Source organism: Sitophilus oryzae, unplaced genomic scaffold (assembly GCF_002938485.1).
Source record: "Sitophilus oryzae breed Bouriz unplaced genomic scaffold, Soryzae_2.0 scaffold_177_pilon_pilon, whole genome shotgun sequence".
NCBI classification, from domain to species: Eukaryota; Metazoa; Arthropoda; class Insecta; order Coleoptera; family Curculionidae; genus Sitophilus; species Sitophilus oryzae.
The window spans coordinates 6,613,551-6,621,030 of record NW_022146479.1 but is presented as its reverse complement, the minus strand read 5'-3'; positions in this window follow the sequence as shown (position 1 = coordinate 6,621,030).

The following is a 7,480-nucleotide window of genomic DNA, read 5'->3' as shown; positions in this document are numbered from 1 at the left end:
GACAGCGCTGTAACAGCGTTTTCAGATGGAGCGGAGCGTACGCGACAGACCGTCCGCGACTTCGAGCAAGTACCATGAGTTTATATGAACAATTTCACATGGGTCGCCTATGCTCCGTCCGACGGGGTTCTTGAAAACACGACGGACGGTCCGTCGCGGACGGTCCGCTCCATCTGAAAGCGCTGTTAGAATATTTACCATGGAGGCCGGCGGCTCGACGTAACGGTGGCGGTACGTTATAGTGAGAATCGCGCCTTAATTACAAAGGTATAGCTTTCATGTAGTATAAGATAGTATTACTTGCTCAGTTTCATAGACAACTGAAAATACCCTATAAATTTTGATTCTCTTAAGAAGTGTCAAAATATACTTTTCTTGTGGCATACACGACCGTATCTTTTTTTTACATTAACATAGAAGTTTGATTTTTACAGCTTCAAGGAATTGTAAACTTTAGTATATTATGGTTTTAATTCAAATCAATACCTCCACGCGTCTCTGAGATAAGGGGTCTTGACAGACAGACAGACCAAAATGACCCCAACAGAGGTTCCGTGGAGGCTACTATGACGCCGTTTTTCTTTCTCGATCATATGGTATATTTCTGTATGAGTAGAAACTAGTGAAATTTCCATTTCGTTTTGTGATAATAACTGCTTCTTTGTTTAAGCATATAAATAAGATATAATGAGTTCGCTATAAATCAACGTAATGGTAAACCGTTTTCAACAACAATAAATGCATTATTATTTAAGTATTATTCTATAAATTACAATCGAATAAATTTATTTCGAATTCGCAACAGTTACTAAAGTAGAACATGAAGCTTTTCTATTGCAGTTTCTTTTGTGATTAATTTTTCAATTACAGTTTTTGCGGCGGGTTTGTTTAATTTACACAATTTCTTATACTCCAATTCATTGCTTTAGTGTCTTGATTATCAAAATAATTTCTATAGTTTATATTATAATAGCCGCATTTATAATATATGTTATTCAAAAAATATGTATTATTAACACACACATATTTTATAATAAAAAAAATAATAATATATTTTATATATCGTGTGTTATGGAGAGAAAAAACAACGTCAAAGAAGCTTTTGAAATAACACTTAAGGTTAATATTTAATTTAGAAAAATGATTTTTTAATTTTTTAATTTTGGGCATTTGTTTGCATTCTAGATATCTAACCGTCTACCTTTTTTATTATATGTATAAAAAAATTAAATTAGTCACATTTTTAATTATATATTGTCCAAAATTTTGCAATGAAAACTAATAAAAATCATTCGATAATCATTATAGGTTATCAGCTGTTATAAAAATATTGCTTGGTGCTATTGTACTCCAAATTTTTACGATGTTTTTAAAGGTTTGTTCCAAAAAATATTTTTTATTTTTGTAAATTTTCTGTTTTCTGTTGCACTGGAAAAATACCTAGCATTTCCAGATATCAGAATAGTTACTGAGATATAAATCCACTGTATAATTTTATAAGATAGTGTTTGCAGTTTCTCGCAAAATTCGATAGAAAAGATTAATATGTGTATACAACAAGTCTTTATTATTCCTAGAAAGACTTACCCTTTTCTATATTTACAACGCTTATCCAAAAACGAATGTACATATTTTCAAAACATAGGTTCCTAAAAATGTGTAAATAAATATTTTTGAGAAATAAAAATGCGTTGCAAATAATGTCTGAAATCTGATACTTATTCTAGTTTGGAACGAACCTATATCAAAACATTGCGTTGTTTGTCAGAAATCATTAAATAATATAAAATCATCTGTTCAGCCGTTATAAATTCTAATTCTTCACTGATTATAAAAGATATAGTAAGAGTAAAACAATAAAGATATTTACAATATGAATAATGCAAATGTAGCTATGCATAGTAAATAAAGACTATTAACAAATTTTTCATGAGCCGAAAAAAATATTAATTTTTACTTTAATGATGTTTACGTATTGACCTACATTTTGACTACATTGAGTAAAGCCTTTGAGTTGCTCAAATTATATTTACTGGCCGCGATAAAAAATAAATTAGTTTAATCTTACTGCAATGTTATTAATTTTTTGGTCACTGTTAAATAGGCACATACATATTTCTACGGCAATCTTTATCGATAATTACGGAACATTACGGCTTTGGACATGCTCGCACATTCTAAAAATATACATATATCCGCTTTAACTGAACCTAAATTCTGATTTCTGAATTTTAGGGCCATATTTAAATTAGAAAAGTTAGCTTTTACCGTAACTGTGAGGATATTTCAATCTACGCCACGCAATATTCCATAGAAAGTCAGTTTGAATTGAAAACTAACTCAGAATGAAGTAAATTTTGAGGTAATACATATATATGAAATAAACTATACAAGGGTATAGGCATTTGCATTTTTAGTTAAAAAATGTAAGGCTTATTATAGGAATATTAGGAATTTTAAGTTGCCTATGTTTTTTTTTGGCTTGCGTGTTCATGTTAATTTTCTCATGCCTGACTACTTAATGAATTTGATATTATTTTCATTAAAACGCTCAATTTTTTATCAATTGTACTTTTCAAAACCATGCCTTGCTTGCTGACTGACAAAGCGAAAGTACCGACAAAACCGGAAGTTCCATACAGACGCGGTACTGAAGTTTCCTGTTCCGAAAAACAGCTCCGGTTCCAGAAACCCTATGATATGAAACAGCAAACAAATGGAACACAAGAAGTTCCATTTGTTTGCTGTTTTCCATTTGTTTGCTGTTTGCATTTGTTCTTGTTAATAAACAAATACTTAAACATACATCATAGGATAAAGTTTGCTTTGCGTCTTTTTTGCGTTGGCCGCACCGAATAAACAAGTCTAGCCCTAGGCCGCAATCTGTCGGCAACACATTGATCTCATCTATTTATTTTTCATTTTATTAATTTTATGGAAAGCACTGTTCATTAAAATGTTGTATCCTATGTTATACCGTTTGTGTCGGGGAAGGGATCACAGTTTCATAGTTGTCGATTTTCGACAGAAATCAGTGCATGTATATTATTTCGTATATTTTTCATTTTATTGATCTTATGGAAAGCACTGTTCATTAAAATGTTCTATCCTATGTTATAGGGCTTGTTTCGCTCTACAATTTCCTGTCTCACAATGTACCGTTTGTGTCAGGGACGGAATCATAGTTTCATAGTTGTCGATTTTCGAAAGAAATCGGTACATGTATATTATTTCGTATATTTTTCATTTTATTGATTTTATGGAAAGCACTGTTCATTAAATTGTTGTATCCTATGTTATAGGGCTTGTTTCTCTTTTCAATTTTCTGTCTCACAATATACCGTTTGTGTCAGGGACGGGGTCATAGTTTCATAGTTGTCGATTTTCGAAAGAAATCGGTTTCGTATATTTTTAATTTTATTGATTTTATGAAAAGCACTGTTCATTAAAATGTTGTATCCTATGTTATAGGGCTTGTTTCTCTCTACAATTTTCTGGCTCACAATATACCGTTTGTGTCGGGGAAGGGATCATAGTTTCATAGTTGTGGATTTTCGAAAGAAATCAATACATGTATATTATTTCGTATATTTTTCATTTTATTGATTTTATGGAAAGCACTGTTCATTAAAATGTTGTATCCTATGTTATAGGGCTTGTTTGTCTCTACAATTTCCTGTCTCACAATATACCGTTTGTGTCGGGGAAGGGATCACAGTTTCATAGTTGTCGATTTTCGAAAGAAATCAGTACATGTATATTATCGCGTATATTTTTCATTTTATTGATTTTATGGAGAGCAATGTTCATTAAAATGTTGTATCCTATGTTATAGGGCTTGTTTCGCTCTACAATTTCCTGTCTCACAATGTACCGTTTGTGTCAGGGACGGGGTCATAGTTTCATAGTTGTCGATTTTCGAAAGAAATCGGTTTCGTATATTTTTCATTTTATTGATTTTATGGAAAGCACTGTTCATTAAAATGTTGTATCCTATGTTATAGGGCTTGTTTCTCTCTACAATTTCCTGTCTCACAATGTACCGTTTGTGTCGGGGAAGGGATCATAGTTTCATTGTTGTCGATTTTCGAAAGAAATCAGTACATGTATATTATTTCGTATATTTTTCATTTTACTGATTTTATGGAAAGCACTGTTCATTAAAATGTTGTATCCATTGTTATAGGGCTTGTTTCTCTCTACAATTTCCTGTCTGACAAAATACCGTTTGTGTCGGGGAAGGGATCATAGTTTCATAATTGTCGATTTTCGACAGAAATCAGTGCATGTATATTATTTCGTATATTTTTCATTTTATTGATTTTATGGAAAGTACTGTTCATTAAAATGTTGTATCCATTGTTATAGGGCTTGTTTCTCTCTACAATTTCCTGTCTCACAATGTACCGTTTGTGTCGTGGAAGGGATCATAGTTTCATTGTTGTCGATTTTCGAAAGAAATCAGTACATGTATATTATTTCGTATATTTTTCATTTTACTGATTTTATGGAAAGCACTGTTCATTAAAATGTTTTATCCATTGTTATAGGGCTTGTTTCTCTCTACAATTTCCTGTCTCACAATATACCGTTTGTGTCGGGGAAGGGATCATAGTTTCATAATTGTCGATTTTCGACAGAAATCAGTGCATGTATATTATTTCGTATATTTTTCATTTTATTGATTTTAGGGAAAGCACTGTTCATTAAAATGTTGTATCCTATGTTATAGGGCTTGTTTCTATCTACAATTTCCTATCTCATAATGTACCGTTTGTGTCCGGAAAGGGTTCATAGTTTCATAGTTGTCGATTTTCGAAAGAAATCAGTACATGCATATTATTTCCGATTTTTAGTTTATTGTTTTTATGTATTTTTTTTTTGTTACTAAATATTTTTGTGGTTTTGTTTGTTTTCTTTATTTAATAAATGTTTTTATACTTTAATTAGAATAGTTTTTTTACATTTCCAATTACATATTGCTCGTTTGTCGCAGAATATAAATTCTTTAAATTTTTGAGATTAAGATTAAAATATATAAATTGATTTAAAGCACCAAAGAATGCTGCACGTAGGCGCCAGATACCCCAGGAACGGGCCTGATTGTATGTCATCGTCGAAAGCTTAATTGGTCAATTTTCATTTTCATATTTTATATTTTATTTGAGCTGGATAATTTGAAACAATGAAACATCCCAAATGAGAGCAATATCAAAACAATCTGGGTTTTCCCTTGAATCATTCTGAGTATTATCATCAGAGACTTGTGTCTCTTAAAAACGAAAACAATATATCGCAAGAAATTCGAAATTCCGATAACTAGATCAAGGCGAGATAATTTCCTAAAGAAAATATTACTTCGACATCGCACTATTAAGAAACGAATTATTTTAAAATGAAAAAAAAAGTTACTGATAAAGTACCTACACAATGTTTAGTTTATGTATTTTATTCTTGAAAGCGATTCAAGGTAATTCATATAGAAAAAAATATATATCTGTATTCTGTATACCTTTATCTCTAGAGAGAAACGATACGAAATTTAAAAAGTCTCTCCCAGTGAAGAAACAATAACGGCTTGATTTCCTTTTGCAACCAACGACTGTAATAGTCCAGGAGGCAGTGAAGATTTTCGGTACTTATTTTCCCAGTCAGCAAACACCGATAGAATCATTCGGTATTTCGGTATGTTATTCTAAGCAATATATGTTAGTATATCACATAAATTAAGATTGACTGACGTATTCAATTGTTTTTAGTCACTTCCTGTTTTACCGGAAATGACTACAACTTTTGATTTTTAAATGACACCCTCGCTATTTTTTACCTTATTTGATGACACTCTGAATAGAATAACATATCATATATCAATTTTTTACATTTTTGCTTTTTCCAAATATGCTAATGAGCCACCCTTGTTCCATTTGAAAAAAAACTGAGATATGATTAAAAATACGATTTGAGCATTTTTTAACCGGTCAGGACAAGAAACGAAAAACATTAGACGATCAAATCTATTTTTCCAAGGCTACTTGATTAAAAATTGGTGTTTTTAACACAACCATAGCACTCTGGATTGAAATTTAAAATACAATTTTGTTTTAAGCAAAAATGTCAAAAATTGAAATATGATATGTCATTCTATTCAGAATGTCATTTTCTATCGAATAAAGTAAAAATATTCCGAGGGTGTCATTTAAAAATGAAAAGTTGTAGTAATTTCCGGTGAAACAGGAAGTAACCAAAAACAGATGAATACGTCAATCAACCCAACGCACCCGGTATATGTATGGGGGGGTCCGATGCGGCAAATACGTTAGAAAGTTCAAATATACTGCACTTTTTTTCCAACAATAAAAATAGTTCTATTAGAGAGAGATGTTGTGTAGTAGTCCAAACCAAACCTGGATACAAATTATTGAAACCATTGCCTTTATTTTCACAGTCCTAAAAATTTGTCAGATGATAGCTTATATTATAATTATTGCAAATGCAAATTATAGTCTGGCTAATGTGGAACATCCCGAAAGCCTTGCCAGACTTGTTTTGTAATTTTTTTGTAATTCGGCATGCTCAATTATACAGGTGATTTTGTCATCTCTACATGTTTTGACTTTTCATAATTTATAATTAGAAAAGTTAGAGCTAAATTTGACTATGACTAAGAACAATTTTCTCATCGTTTTAAGACCCCAGGAAACCAAAAAATATGGGTTGAGCAAAATGTCAGTCCGTCCGTCAATCATCAAAAAACTTCATTCGCCAATAACTTTGTAACTATCAGAGATACGAGATACAAAAATTCTCATTTTCGTACATTTCGTACCCCCCCCAATTCTGCTCCCCTCCCTACAACAACCTGACTTGTGAGTTTGGCGGAGCTTTTGTGATTACAAACTCGAAGCCAGACGTATATATTATAGTATTATTTATCATGTGACAAATTTTGAAATCCGGGAAAATAAGATCAAAAATTTTGTAATTTTTGATTACAAAATATTTTGCCAATTTCGTAAGTCAGCCAGACTTGCTTTGATTATAGTTTATGACAGTATCAAATGATACGTTAAATTACGATTTCAAAAATCTGTCAAATTTTTGTATGCTCAAATTTTCAGCCAGACTGATTTTCCGGCACTTGGGATGTGGCGTTATTCCCATTAATAAAATTATTCACTTTAATGAATGTTAAATATTTATCATGACACAAATTGTCATTAAATGTCACCACTCGAATTAACATTATATATTCACCCACTGGGAAAATACAACTTTATTTACCCACTGGGAAAATAAGTACAAAAAAAATCCACTGCCTCCTGGACTATTAAGGCAACAAGCACATAGTTCAAAATTCGCTTCGCTATTGAAGCGATTTCTCAACAAAACCATTCGACAATAGAGTAAATAATAAGATTGATATAATTTCATATAAAATAAACAGTCCTTATTTGAAATAAGCACAGAAAACGAATTATAA